This window comes from Fundulus heteroclitus, chromosome 13, assembly GCF_011125445.2.
Source record: "Fundulus heteroclitus isolate FHET01 chromosome 13, MU-UCD_Fhet_4.1, whole genome shotgun sequence".
NCBI classification, from domain to species: domain Eukaryota; kingdom Metazoa; phylum Chordata; class Actinopteri; order Cyprinodontiformes; family Fundulidae; genus Fundulus; species Fundulus heteroclitus.
This window is the reverse complement of record NC_046373.1, coordinates 7566160-7581553: the sequence shown is the minus strand read 5'-3', so window position 1 is coordinate 7581553 and position 15394 is coordinate 7566160. Positions and strand designations below refer to the sequence as shown.

The window sequence follows — 15394 nt, the reverse complement described above, 5'->3', positions numbered from 1 at the left end:
TTTTATCTTTATCAGGGAGAAAGAGAACATTACTGAGTAAAATAGAGAAACATGCATCTTTGCCTTTGCAAATTTATTCAAAGGCATAAAGTGCTTCAATGTCTCTGTCACTAAAGCACAGTCAGAAAGGCTGAGCAAGAACAAAAAGACACAATACTCATTTGTATTGTGTGTACACATGGAGTACGTTTCATCTGAGCAACATTCTTCCAACAAGATATAGAAGTTGCATTTAGCTGATACGATCCATTTCTTATCTAACAACTATTCTTTCTGTCCATGGGTGAAGAAAACACAATAGTAAATCTCTAACTATATGAGCTTTTTCACACAGGAAGAACATGCAGCTGCTCCTCGACAAGACATGACTAGAGTAAAATGTTCCACCAGTCTCTACCTTAGGAATTTAATCACCTGTTTTGTTGGGAATCAATCTGCTCATAATGTTTTTTATCTGCGGTTGTGTGCAGCTTTAAAGCATTGAAACTTTACTGCATAAGTGAATTTTTCAAGCTCTGAAGTTTTGGCCTGAGCATCACCCTCTGAATAAAGTCAAAGGTGTTTTTAAGGCATTTTGGATAGTCATGTTGAAGGGCATATATCAGTCCAAATATAAGGTAAACAACTTGATCATGGCTTTCAATGTCATCCACGACAACTTTACCTTCCAGAATTGTACCAATGCTGGATGGTTCAAGTTGTAGGCCATTTGGACCTGGCTGCTGACTGACTTCAGGAATAACAGTTAATAACCCCACATCGGAATCCTGTGGATATTAAGATATTAAGACAAGTAAATATTAAAAGAATGAGGTAAACAATTTTGGTTCCCTAGTGCACAACCTCTAACAAACCAAATTGCAATACATTCCAAAAGAGACATAGTAGAACTCTCTTCCATCATCCCCAAGGAAAACTGAGCAACATCACAGGGCAGCTGTCCTCTTAGCAATGACATCGTTGGTCTACAAGAAGGGAAAAAACATCACCCTAAAGCCCCACCTCCAGCCATCAGTGCTGTGCACTCTACTGCTATTAAGCATTACTGTATGACATTAACACTTTAAAGAAATCTGAGAGAAATGTTACAGAATACGAAAGTAAATGTCATTATAAATAAAATCATAAAAAATACAAATAATGTTTGCATTACTGTAGATCAGTGGCGTCTCTGGCATGGTATGTTAAGTGGGGCAGAAAAACACTCATGGTGTTGAACACCATTTTCTCACTAGTTTCCTAACATTGTTCTTTAAACTACACAGCTCAATTATTCCTGTCTTTATGTATAATTATTTAATTTTCATGGGGGCTACATTGTATAATGCAACATGCAGTGAGGATGTAAGACTATCAACAAGAGCATCAATTTGTGAAGAGGAAGAAAATAAATTACCGCCCCCTGTGGTGTGTTTTTTTTTTTCTGTGATACCACAGAAAAAAAGTAGATTTATGAAGAAGTTCTAAGCTCAACCTAGCAAGTCTGTCCTCGCCACTCCCAGCATGCCAGGTCACACCCCCCACCAACCTAGTTCACATCTAGAATTTAGGTGTAGAATTTAAGTGCATCTAGAATTTGAGTGCATATTTCACAGCGTCACATTAGAACTTGCTTGCAGAAGCACCCAGGTCCCAAAAGGCTTATCCCTTACAATGCATTCTGGGCATTTGACTCTACTGTTTTGCGTGGCAATTTTCATCTTCTACAGCCAGACAGAACAGTAGACAGTGGTAAAACACATCCTGTACCAACATGCATAAAACAGAGTACCGTTTGCAAATGCACCTAGGGAGAAATAATTTTAGAGGTATGTATTTTTGTATGCTAAAACAAAAAAAAAAAAAAATTGGCCACACTGTTCATCTTTAGGTTTGGAGAAAATGGACTAAACCTGCAAGCCTGACAATATGTCAACTGTGAAGCACAGGGATGGAACCATCATGTTGTGGTGAAGTTTTAGTGCAGTGACTGGTGCACTTCAAAAAATAAGCTGAAAATGTTTGTGAGACCAAGGTGGCTTAAAATCCGACTCAGACCAGTTTTGTCAGAAGGAAATTAAGCAGACTATTGTAAGATGCATTTGGAAGGTAATCAACAATATTTGATCTAAGTCCTATGAGTAAAACAGGCAATTCTACCACATGCTATGTGGTAATTTATCTAAAATTCTGACTTTGTGGAATATATAAATGTCTGCTCTGTATTTAGTATACAATAAAATAAATTGATTTGATCATTGGTGACATCACTTGCGCGTACGTAGATATGAAACAGAATCTAGTGTAAACAGCATTTTAACTTGGACTGTATGTTGACATATTTTCAAAAGCATAAAATGGTACAACTTTATCATCGAACTGGCCTTAAGTAATACTGTCACACAGTTTTTGTCCTCAAGTGTGTTGCTGAAGACTTATAGGCACTGGTGATCTACCATGTTGTTATTGAGCTAAGAAGACAGGTTTCTGCCTAAAGGTGTCAACAGCTAGATAGATGTCAGCAGCATAGGTTAAAATATGTTTCTGCCCGTTGTCCTTGGGTATTTTATTTCTTACCTCGTAGTGAGTTGAGCACACAGTCCTGGCCAGGGGGCACCATTACTGATGCTATTCGCTCAGGAGTTGTGGCAAATGTACATAGGGTGAAAACAGATAAGTTTTCTATTTATTGAGCTGCTGCACATCACCTCTAAGTAGATGTTTTTTAATCCCAAAATGGTTGTGTCCATTTTCATTTTCATTCACTCTCTTCAACAAATGCAAATAACAAAAAACACCTTAGGTTAGCTTGGTGAGAAAAACTCACCAAGGACTGTTATATTTTCTCATTCCAAATTCTGAGAAAAGACACCCCTGAAGTCATGGGATGCAGTAAGTGGTGCATTTAATATAACATCCTAAGTTTGTTTTGCTTTTTTAGCAGAGTGGAGATTGAAGATTTGAAGGATCCAACTCAACATCCGTTTTTTATTAATGTTACAATCCTGCATTCACTTTGTATTTTCTTTAAATTTAAACCAACATTCCATCTAATGACTAAACTGGCTTATTACTGCAAGTATTGTTTTTTTTTTTTTTTTTGCTTTGTGTGTCAGGGATCAGTTCCTCCTGCTTCACCATGGACAGTTCCGAATCATTCCACTCTGCTCAGTCCCACTCCAAGCCCGATATGTTTCACCTACTGCTCTAGTTATCCTGGACTCAATACACCTGCCAGATCTCCTACATAAACTCCCTCAGTCTGTTCCCCACTGCTGGCCCGTCTTCAGAAATTCGATGCCCTCAGTCTTCACCTTCGTGTGCTCCTTGTCCTCACCCTCGCTTTTCGTCTGCCAAGTCGACCTGCTCCCTACGTCTGACATAACAACAGTGCAAAAACAAAGCTACAGTATATTAAGCCCAGCAACCACCAGTTCTGGAGGAGGAATCAAACCTTCTTTTTTCTAGGTTCATTAATGCACCTAGAAAGGGCCGGATTTAGGAGGATGGGGGCTCCTGGGCTGGAGTCAGGATGGGGGCCCCATCCTGACTCCATCCTGGGCTAGAGTGAATATATATATATATATATATATATATATATATATATATATATATATATATATATATATATATATATATATATATATATATTATTATTATTATTTTTACTCCTTCAGAGTATATATATATATATATATATATATATATATATATATATATATATTTTTTTTTTTTTTTTTACTCCTTCAGAGGGCATATATATATATATATTTTTTTTTTTACTCCTTCAGAGGGCATATATATATATATATATATATATATATATATATATATATATATATATATATATATATATGCCCTCTGAAGGATTTTTTACAGCCCCCGGTTCTCAATAAAAGCAGAGGTGGGTGCAAATGAACAATTTTCATCTTCTAGACCAAGGTTTTTACAGAGAACATCTTGAAAGATATGAAGAACAAAATACAGATTTCCATTTATTAATGACACTTTTGCATTCAACTTCTTTGTAGGAACTCGAACCACAAACATGACCTACATTTACTCAAACGCAAACAAAATAAGAAAACAATATTCAACCCTGAAAAGTTTGCAACTTTGAGCCTGTCTTACAATGCAGACATGCACAATCTTTGTTTTGTATCTACAATCATTTAATTTTTTACTTTAATTTAGCAGATAAACTTTAAAAAAGACCAAGTTTGTTTTCAAATTATTTTATAGCCCCAAAGTTCTTTTAACATAATTTTAACCCTCATGTCAAAAAGTTTGGACACAACTGCCCTAACCAGTAACACCAAGCCCTTTCAGTAATGAGTGAAAGGGGTATCAGACATTTAAGCCTTAGTCTGATATGAAATTTGAAAAGTTGCCCACTTTTCTGGATTCTTTTGCTGCAAATTGCTTGACAAGATCACTGAAGTCCAGCTTTCTCACTAGATCACTCTCAATAGACATGAGAGTCAAATGGTTCAGTCTTTCTTGTCCCATTGTGGATCTGAGTCTATTTTTAACTATTTTAAGCTTGGGGAATGATCGCTCACCACTTGCATTTGTGACAGGAAATGTCAGGTAAAGCCTGAAAGCAATATCCACATTTGGGAAGATGTCCTGCAGTTTCTTTTCCCTGATGAATTGTAAAAGCAATGGAGCAGATGTGATGCCTTTATCACAAATAAAATCTTTAAACTGGACAATTTCCTCCACAAAGTCCATCTCCAAGTCGGCTTAATATTTACTTTGGAGATGAGATGCTTTGTTTCTTAGCTCTGGAACAGTAACACCAGAAAAAATGTTCAGGAAGCCAAAAGTGTTGTTGAGGTTATCATATGCAATATACCTGCTATTGATTTCAGAAAGCAATCTGTCAACAACCACCAAAAAAACACTGGTTGAGAACTTTTGTTGAGCTGATAAGTCAACCTCTGAGGTGGCGCTCTCTCCAAAAAATGGTTTTGGAGTCTTTGATCTTGGACCAGTAACTCTGTAAGCTTGTGAAACTGTTGGAGACAACTTCTTTGCTGGAGACTCAAACCTATCAAATTGATCTCTCAAACCTCCAATGTACTCCCACAAGGATCCCACCAAATCCACAGCTGTACACAAGTCCAGTTCCACAGACTGCAAAGCTGCACTTCCTTTTTCAAAGCGCTGCAGAATGCTATGCCAAAATGTACACATAAAAGCTGTTTCAAGCTTGTCCGTTTTTTGTGATCTTGCTTCATTTCTTATTGCTGCGTTTTGGTTTGTGTCATTTACAATATTCTTCAAAGATTTTTGAATATTTGCATAGTTAATATCCTGTGTGGCATCTGCATGTGCAGCCCATCTAGTGTTCGAAAGGGACTTCAATGTTTCAATGCGCTTGTTTGCATTAGGCTGCAGTCCATCTGTTACTGCCTTCCACCTTGCTGTCGACTTGGAGCAAAAGTTAAAAAAGTTTTGCACAAACTGGAAAAAATCAGCTGTCTCAAAACAGCACTTAACACTATTAACTCCAACCAAATTCAGGGTATGTGCAGCACATGGAACCCCTTCAACTAGTGGATTGAGTTATTTCATACGTGCTTGTAGTCCTTTATATACTCCTGACATGTTGGCAGCATTATCATAGCATTGCCCCCTGCAGTTTGCAATGTCAATCTCCATCTATTCCAAAACCTTGAGTACAGACGCACATAAAGCTTCCCCAGTATGACTTTCAATTGGTAGAAACTTCAGAAAGCGTTCCTGTGAGTATCCTTCAGGTGACACATATCTTAACACAAATGTTAACCGATCAACATGTGCCACATCTGGCGTGGAGTCAACAGAGATTAAGAAGTATTTTGCCATTTTTACTTTACTCACTATTTCTGATAGAACACGATCACCCATCAGCTGAATAAATTCCTCACATGTTTGGGAAGAAAGATATGAGGGTTTCCCTGAACCTGCATTTCCATATTTCTCTATTTGAGACTTCAGAAAAGGATCAAACTCGCTGATTAACTCCAGTATTCCAAGATAATTCCCATTGGCTCCTCTCAGAGCCAGTCCCCTCTCTGCTAAAAACTTGACAACAGACACAACTCTTCTCAACACTTCAGTCCAATATGAACACTCAGATTCAAATTGTTTCTGCAGTTCTGTGTCTATCTTCCCGCTGGCTGCTGCAAGTGAAACATATGTCAGCATTGCTTTTCTATGATGTTTGCTGTTTTCATGCTCTCTCATGCGTTCAGTTGCGTGCTTCCAGTCACTGAAACCAGTTTCAAAGTTTGACTGAGTATTAGCATTGCTGAAAATGTGGCATGCAAAACAAAATGCAGCTCCGCTGGATGGAGAGTAGAGCAGCCACGGTCTTTCGATGTACTCACCATTTAATATCTTGCGTTTAAAGTGAAATTTGGAGAAGTGACGCCTTTGATGCTTGTACACCTGTTCTGATGCTTGAAAGCCAACATTCATATTTTGACAGCTCTCCGGTCCTCGCTCAGCCCAGTAAGCTCGCACGGACTCGTCAATTTCCCCCCAATGCACCGGATCGGTAGCTAAGGGTTTGAGGAGCGGGGGATAATGATATTTCTGCTCCATGTCTGCTAACAGGTTTAAAAAAGGCTGTCTGTTTAGGCATTTTGTTTATCGCCTCTTTGGCGCGATGCTCTTTTTCTTTTCTCTTCCTTCTTTTCTGCGCTCCGCTGTCATATTTTCTGTTGTCCGCCATTGTAAAATAATATTCCCTTGACGCTCCTCCTCCCCAATGCGTAAGATGCGTCAAAAGTGGACCAATAACAAGCAAGCAGTCAAGATGGACGTTTGCCAGAACAAATGGCGTTCCGCGAGCGAGCTATTTTTAGAACGTGACGTCATATCACGTGGTACAGGTAGGGCAAATATGCGTTTTCCTCCACTCTTTCGCTGTACGTTACCCTTGGTTTTACTCGGTAAAACGACGGCTTTTTCTAAGTCTAAGACGTCTCCTAAAAATGGTTTTTAAACATTGTTGTTATGGAACGTGCAACAGCGACTCGAGGTACACTGATAGGCCGCATATGAAGGATGTTAAAGCTGCAAGCGGCGTCGATTGGCCCTCGCAGCCAAGCGCCGCTACGGCCTATTGGCCACCGCTGCGGTGCCGACGAGGGTCGTGCACCGCTGGCCGGCCGGCGAGGTTCGCCCACCGCCGGCTGGCCGCCACCGCAGATGCTGTCACGCATTTTCCCCGCCCTGTCCACCAGGCGATTCACACGAACGCGTTCGGCAGCGCTCCCCCATGACTCACAAAAAAATCTGGTGCAGACCGGTCGATGCAGCGAGGAGATACAGCCGTTGGATAATGATAATGCATTTGGCCATCGGACCGGACTAAATTGTTCTGCGGGCTGGACAATTTATACCGATTCCTAGACGGTGATTACAAACAGAAAAAAACGGCCGATGACGCCATGAACGCCGAGCAGGAAAAAAACATCGACTTACCGTTCTATCAACTCGGCCCGTTTTCCAGTCTTTCTAAGCCCTCGACACTTAAGCCATTGTTTGAGCTGAACGTTGGTATGTTGTTCGACAGTTCTACCAGTAAACCGGGCGCCTGGGACTTCTTCTTGCGATAGTTTAACAGCTGAAAAGTCGGTCATATCGTTGTATCTGTTGCATGTGTAATGGCTGGTTGCTACGTGCACTCTCACACTGTTTGTCCTACCTTAGCGGCAAGGGGCGTTGCTCATGAGATGGTGACGTCACGTGCGCGGTACGCTATTGGAACATTTTTCATCGGTGCTGTCAAAATCATCGTAGTCATTGATTAAATTCTGACACTATCCATTCACAAAAATAGAAAACAGCCCCGGTAAGCCCCTGCTAAAATCCGGCCCAGCCAGTGACAACAGTGCAGCAGAAGATGAGAAGTGTCAGGCACCTACCAGCCGGCTATGAACTGCCCCAAGGTCCATGAAGCGCACGGTTGCCTTCGCCCCAAGAAAGAAGACCAGTTCAACCAGAGCAATCCCCAGGTGAGCTAGTCAAGCTAACCCTCCGTCTATTGATGAAAGCTAAGACATGTGGCACTCTCCAAGTGAACCAGACACTGAGCCAAAGACACCTACATTTTCATCGAGATATCCACCTGGTCCCAGAATTGACACCACCAAATCATGGTCTTCTCTGAGCCTTTTCAAACTTTTTGTGTTAGCACAATCCAGACTATTGTTTCAAACACAAATACCAACTGCACAACGACTGATTTGAGCAGGGAAGAAATTCAAGTGGACACCACTTACTGCTGAAGAATTCTTTGTTTTCTGAGCAGTTGTAGTGTTTAGTGGATTTGTGCATATTCCATCTAGAGTTGACCTCTGGAGAACAAAGTGATTTTACTGTGAAGGTTTTAGCAAATTTTTTGCAAAGATAAAACTGGGTAAATCTTATGAACAAATACTTTGTCATATGCAGATGGAGAGTCCTACAATGGATGCAGAGTCTTACAATGGAAATCAGCATTTTTATTTGACCAGATTCCCTTTTATGAGGTCAAAAACACACTTCATGGAGTTTTGGCCCATTTTGGCAAAACTGTGCCAAAATCACGGGTCTGCCCTCTAAAACCTTTGTGGAACAAATATGCTTAAACTGATTCAGTTCATCTGTGTTGTAGTTATAGTCAGGATGTGGATCTATAATGTCTTAGACTTTTGCTATAATTTCAAAGGGGTTTTCATGGTGTTTTGCAGTGTTTATTTCAGGACAAAAAAAGTTAGGCGAGGCTCAAACATTTGAATTTTTTTCTTTGTTTAATCGCCTATAAATTAGACACAGTGAAATTTGCAATAGTGGTTCCATCTGAAACATTTTCTTTAATGCCTTTGTGTCACACAAATACTGACTTTCACATTTACACTTTATAACTTTGGAGCTGTACTTGATTTATTTGAGATATGTAATTTCAGCTGGAAATTGCTCCTTAAACTCTCTGGGCCAAAGGAGTTAGATGGTCTTTTCCATCATATATTGGCAATTAGAATGCTTTGCTTGATTACAATGCTACTTATAAAATTCAGTCTTCTTGTGCATTGCCTAGAAAATGTAGACCTGAGATTTCTGAAAGGCTGCCAAATTTCCAAATGGGGAATTTTATAAAATAAACCAAGGTTGAAAGCTCAAAATAGTCAAACATGGCAACTTTAATGTAATCATTTCAAATTCCCGGTACAGGAATGTCAGCAGGACATTTGCTGTTGGAGAATGTCCTGCTGACATTGCCAAACCAAACTCTAGTTTTAGCAGGTGGAGTGAACTTGCCACTGTGGAAAACACAGTGTATTTTTAAATATCTTCTTCCACTTGTGCTGATTCTAATACTGAAAATTGCTCCTATGTACCCACTTTTCACACCAAATACTATTTGTCGTAAGTGGGACTCTGTAGTGATGAGTTATGGTGCATACAGTAGTATGCAACAGCTTGATTTTTTAGTGTCCCACTATTGGTGAGGAGAAAGCAAACTGAAAATCTTCACTGTAGCTCCATTTTTTACCCCCTGCAACCTTTTTGGAAATCCAAGTATTTGGTAAGCCAGGGTAAAAAGAGGGGGCCCTGTATATTTGATGCTTGCGGTTGTTTTTCACAAGCCATGCAACATTTTTTATTCATATCTAAAGTGGTTCTACCATGACAATTTTGAACTTTTCAATAAATGAACATGCTGCTCACAGAAATATGTTGCTTTTCTGTGCATTCCAGAATTACTCATTGCTATTTTAAGACCGGCATTTTAATAGTATATGCTGTCTTGAACATCTAGAAATAGTTCTTGCAAGAAGCTCTGCCCCCTAACAAAAGGTGATGTTCGAGTTGTGTAGGTGTGTTGTTTTTTTGTTAGTTTGTTTTTTTAACTTGTGTCTATTTGTTTGTTTATGCATGAGTGAGTCATGATGACAGGGTTGCTGCTCATGAAGCAGCCGTTCTGGCTGTGTGACAGAATGAGGTCGCCCCACTACTGAATGACACGCTCGCCATGTCATCCTGCTTTTTTTTTTTTTTTTTTTTTACTGAAACACATGCACTCACACATTTACTTCTACACACACCTCACCGTGCCCTAAAATATGTCAGTTTGCATAACAGTGAAGCCTTTGGCTGTAAAGTGAAGTGTTGCCCCACTCTTAAATATGAGAGAGAGGATGTATGGGAACACAAAACAGTAAAATGATTATGTGTGACTCTTTGCTAAGTCACAGGGATGTATATTTCATGGGTAATTTTGTTCCTTTACAACTGACACCAAATTATACTTAGTGTCAGGTGAGCTCCATTTGGAATAAAATACAAATATTGCCTGGAAGACCTAAGGAACAAGTAGGATTTGTTACACTAAGTTATAGTAAGACCACACTTGTCACAAGACTTGCCTAACTGGGTTCCACTTACTGTGTAACTGCTATTTAAATAGACTTACATTTTGTTTCCATTTTTGAAGTGATATTCTGTAAAGTTATTGTCAGTTACAGGACCTCCACCTGTAACAGAGAGATTGCATATTGCAATACCTTTGTAGAAAAGTAAAGAAAAACCCTGTCAGGATTTAGCATCAACCCTATTACAGTCTGAGTGCAGCTAAGAGAATGTATGTATACGTATATGTATGCATATACAAATGCTAGTCTGTCATAAATCTGTCATAATCCATGTGTTTGGGTTTTGGTTTTCCATCCATCCATCCATTTTCTAACCCGCTTAATCCCTCATGGGGTCGTGGGGGTTGCTCGTGCCTATCTCCAGCGCTCACTGGGCGAGAGGCAGGAACACCTTGGACAGGTCGCCAGTCTGTCGCAGGGCAACACAGAGACAGACAGGACAAACAACAATTCACACGCACACTCACACCTAAGGAAAATTTAGAGAAGGCTATTAACCTAACAGTCATGTTTTTGGACTGTGGGAGGAAGCCAGAGTACCCAGGGTTGGATTTGAACCCAGAACCTTCTTGCTGCAAGGCAACACCTTCTTGCTGCAAGGCAACAGCTCTACCCACTGCGCCATTGGTTTTCATATGTGTTAATATAATTTCCCTGTTATTGATTCCTGTTGTGTTTGGTCTTGTCCCATTAAAGCTATAGTTGTTAATCTTGTTCCGAAACACTTTTTGTTATACCGGGTAAAATCATCCCTCCATCCTGAAAGCAGTCAATACATTATGTATTCTGAAAAAGGAGGTTAAAAAAAAAATCGATCTCTGTGGGAGCTGCAGGCCTGTAAAAGCTCCAACCAATCACTGCTCTTCACAGTAAAGGGCAGGGATTTGTCAGAGTTTTGTTCCTGCTCTCACTCACCTCTGTCCCTCAGGTTCAAGGGGTATCGCCTTATCTATTGATTGTCCCACTTGCCAATCATTCTGACACACTCACGTAACACCAGTGTGTGTGTGTGTGTGTGTGTGTGTGTGTGTACATGCCTTGTTAGTTTCCGCTTGCTGGCTGTGCACTTCTAGTGTTTATGTATCCGGTTAGGTTAGCGGTTAGCTTGGGTGTTAGCCATTCATTGTAGCTCTGCTGCTCACACTGTATACTTTGAACAATGCCGAGAGTCACAAGAAGCAAATCACAATCATGTTTATGAGAAGAAGAGGAAGGCCTCGTTAGAAAGAAATAAGACCAGAGTGGATATGGGAGATTTTTTTCAAGTGATCCTCCTGGAGAGCAGAAGACCAAGGTCTTGCACATGCAGAGTTATTCATATAAGCGACTTTGGGAAACCTCTGGAAAAATTGCCAACCCCAGCCTTAAGTTCATTACTTTTTGTTCATTAGTGTCAGAAAGGTCTTACCATATTAGTTAATTCCATTAGGTTTGATTTCTTAATAATTTCTTGTATTCTATTTCTTGTGTATTTTAGTTTATTTGCTTAGTTGAGAATTAGTCTTTTCCCTTTATGCTTGATGCATGAGGTCTGCAAGGCACTTTACAGCCAAATTGCATAATTTCAGCTACAGCCCTTCACCCTGCGTCTGCCGTATCTACATTTTCTGCACTGCGCACCTACACAGACAGTCCCATGTGGAAAAACATGGCAGACGATCAAATGTTTCCGCTGATGCAAATTTGACATTATGATTCGGCCCATAAAGATCACCACGATCAACTGATTGTGAGCAGTTCTTAGAAAGAACACATTCAATTTCATCAAGTTCACATTCAATTTGAAATATTCTCTGTCGGGTCTTTGCACATGTTTGATTCTTTACCTTCCTCTGAGCTTGCATGATGTATATTTTAATAAGACACATATTTTTAATATAGCTGCTCAGACAAGCCCTAAAGCTTGAGGACTACATGATACTTCAATGAGGTTGATGCTTTTCTTTAATCTAAACTATTTTATTTTAATAAAGGCTCATATGGCAAAACTTCTAAAAAACAGACAACATATGTTCTGTTTTAACAGTCATACTTATATGTATGACTGGTAAAAAACAGCTTACAGAGAATTGATGGAAATGAAACAAGAGCTCAACAATTTTCTCTTAATTCGTTCCTTAGCTCGTGTCAGCAGTTCTCGCATACTAAAATCTCAGTAGCTTGTGCACACTTCCACTGGGTGCATGTGGAAGCAGGTAAATTGGAGCAAATAAAAGTTAAGCTTTAAGTTTTGATGGTTAAAGTACGGAACTTGATTTTTTTGTCAGGAAGTGTAAAGCACAGGGGAAAGGTTTTACATTTCAATAATGGGTTTGAACAGATGGAAGAATAACAGCTTACTGACTGCACATTTGAGAACAATTTCCCGACCTCCTAACATATGGGGAAGGATGAGTTTTCTTTATGTTTTACTCAACTTATTTGGCCTCATGTGCAACATTTGTAGCCAGTGTTCATCTTATAGTGTCTCATTTACCTGATGCGGTTTTGATGAATACAGGTTGTTGAGGAAAATTTAATTGTTATATTAATCAGGTGTTTGTATGGAGAAGTAATGAGGTGCTCCTGGCCTCTTGGCTGGGTCTTCCTTTTCGGGACAAGGAGGGGCACGCAGCTTGCAGGATGTGTTGAGAGCTGGTTTATGGCTGTTGAGGTCATTTGGCTTGACCCCTGATAGGACAGGTTTTAGTACTAAATCAAGCTTTACTGAATGAAGAACAGCTTCTGTGTTTTGAGAGTAGATCACAATTGGAGCCTCACAGTCTGGGCCCACACTCCCCTCAAACTAACCAAGAGGGGTTAGTGTCAAGAGTTAGTTCTTTGAGCCCGAATTCAGCCACACACAGAGCCACTTTTAAGAGTTTTTATTGAAGATTAAGAGTTGTGGAGATGGGAACCAAAGTCTGTACCAGGCAACAGCGGAGAGATGATGAAGATGGCTGGAGCAGGAGCTGGCGGAGCGAAGCTGGCGGAGCGAAGCTGGAGCCAAAGGACGTGAGGGAACACCGGCAGGTAGGCCAGGGACGAAGGCAGGCAGGTGGCTGACACAGACGTTGCTGGAGGACTGCAGGCCGACACGAGGGAGGGTAGTGCAGCTGGCTTGAGGCGGAGGAAGGCGGTGGAGAGGACGAAGAGGGACGAAGAACACTGGAGACGAGAGGCATGAAGTAGACAAGGGAAGGACGATTACGAACCAGCAGGGAAGAGCAGACTGAGGTGAGTATATAAAGGAGAGCTCGCAGGTGTATTGAGTCCAGACTTGATTATTGCAGCAGGTGAAACTGATCAGACATGGAGTGGAACTGGGCTGAGTGAATGGTGGAAGGATCTGGAACTGTCCAGGGTGAAGAAGGGAGAACTGAACCCTGACAGTTAGTGTGGTAAAAGGATGTCTTTGCGAACCTTAGATTAGACAAAAAACTGCAATGCCTGGGAAAGGAAGCTGTGTAACAAACTAGCATGTAAGTTTTTGTCTCGTGGAATTCCAAATGAATTAAATATGCATATTTTAAATGATTGCCTCTGATAATTGTTTCTCCTTTACTGCCAAATCTTAAACCGGGGTAAGACAGGCCTTCAGAGATAAGCAAGAGCAGGCCAGTATTAATATCAACAAGGTCTGTCTAATGTATCCAGACCGACAGGCTCATTTCAAAACTTGATGTAAAATAAATAATGACGCCTCTGCTCTCCCCAGGAAGGGATGGGGGGCAGGGGTGGCTAGGGTAAGGTCGGGGTGGGAGGGGGTTTATTAGGTATATAGTGGGTGAGGGGGGGCTCTGGTCGGATGGCCCGTACGGGTCGTGTTGGCCCCCCCTCTTTGGGGCGCCTGGTCCGGGGGGCGCCTGGTCCAGGGGCGGGGCCGGGGGTCGGGCACAGGCAGTCGTATTGTTGAATTGTGGTGACCCCCCCACTTGGGATTTTTGGATGTGAATACTATGTGGGAATGTGTGTACAGCGTCCTTTTTTTGTGTCTGTGTGTGGCGAGTGGGGCACAAGGGAGGGATGGTGTGAATGAGTTTTGTTTTTTTTTGTTTTTTTTCCCAGGTTCGGGTTCGGTCCGCTCCCTCTCCCAAGATCATCTCAAGTCTCCGATAGGTGCGGAGCCCATCCCCCCACGTCCTGCCCTCCTCCGCTGCGTTGGCGGGCGCCTTGACCCTCTGGCGCGTTGACGGTCCTCGGGTTTGGGGCGGGTTCCCGGGCGTGCGCCGGCCCACTTTCGGCGGCCTCTTCGCGGGGCCTGGCCCCCCGGGGGGCGCCCCTGGGGCCTCTGGCCCCCAGGGCCCATGGCCAGGACCACTTCAGCGCGGCCGGCTGCCGGCGGAGCCCACGGGCTCGTCCCCGCGGCTCTTGGGGGCGTCAGCATTGCGGTGGCTGGGGGATTTCCTCGGGGTCGTCTCTCCTCTTTCCTCGTGGGGGGGGGGGGGGGGGGGGGTGTTGCAGATTTCCTGTGAGGGCCCCTCTCGGGCGCACTGCTTTGGGGGCCCCTTTGGGAGTCCGGGGTTATGGGTCCCCTGACCCCTGCCTATGTGCTCGGGAAAGGCGGGTCTTCGGTTCTCCACAATCACTATCAAGCTATTTCCTTCTGGATAAATTTTCACCTAAACTAGTGCACTCTCACAATCTCCCACAGGTGCTGGGTCCCAGGTATTAAATGTTCACTTATATACAGAAAGGCTATAATTTATTTACTTTCTTTTACTTTCTTTTTTAGGTATCACATTACACATGTCAGCTTAAATAATAATACATATGATTTAGCAATGGTATCAAGGTGTTACACAATTGTATCTGTTGCTTTATGTCTGTTGGTTGTGCTGTTGTTTTTGTGTCTCTTTCCAGGTGATGGAGCAGACAGAGGACGTTTTATCATTCTCTTCCTTTTATCTCTTCTTTCACCTCTTCTTTCTCTTTTTTTCTCTTCTTTTTCTTTTACTCTCCTACTTTCCCATTGTAGTGTCCATATAATTTGAAATTCTCCCTGCAGGAATCACAATAAAGCT

General features: G+C 41.6%; 1 pseudogene; it reads right to left on the bottom strand.

Annotated features, from left to right (window-relative positions):
• Nucleotides 1–3236: 3236 nt before the first annotated feature.
• Nucleotides 3237–6573, bottom strand: LOC118565424 (annotated as a pseudogene).
• Nucleotides 6574–15394: the final 8821 nt, after the last annotated feature.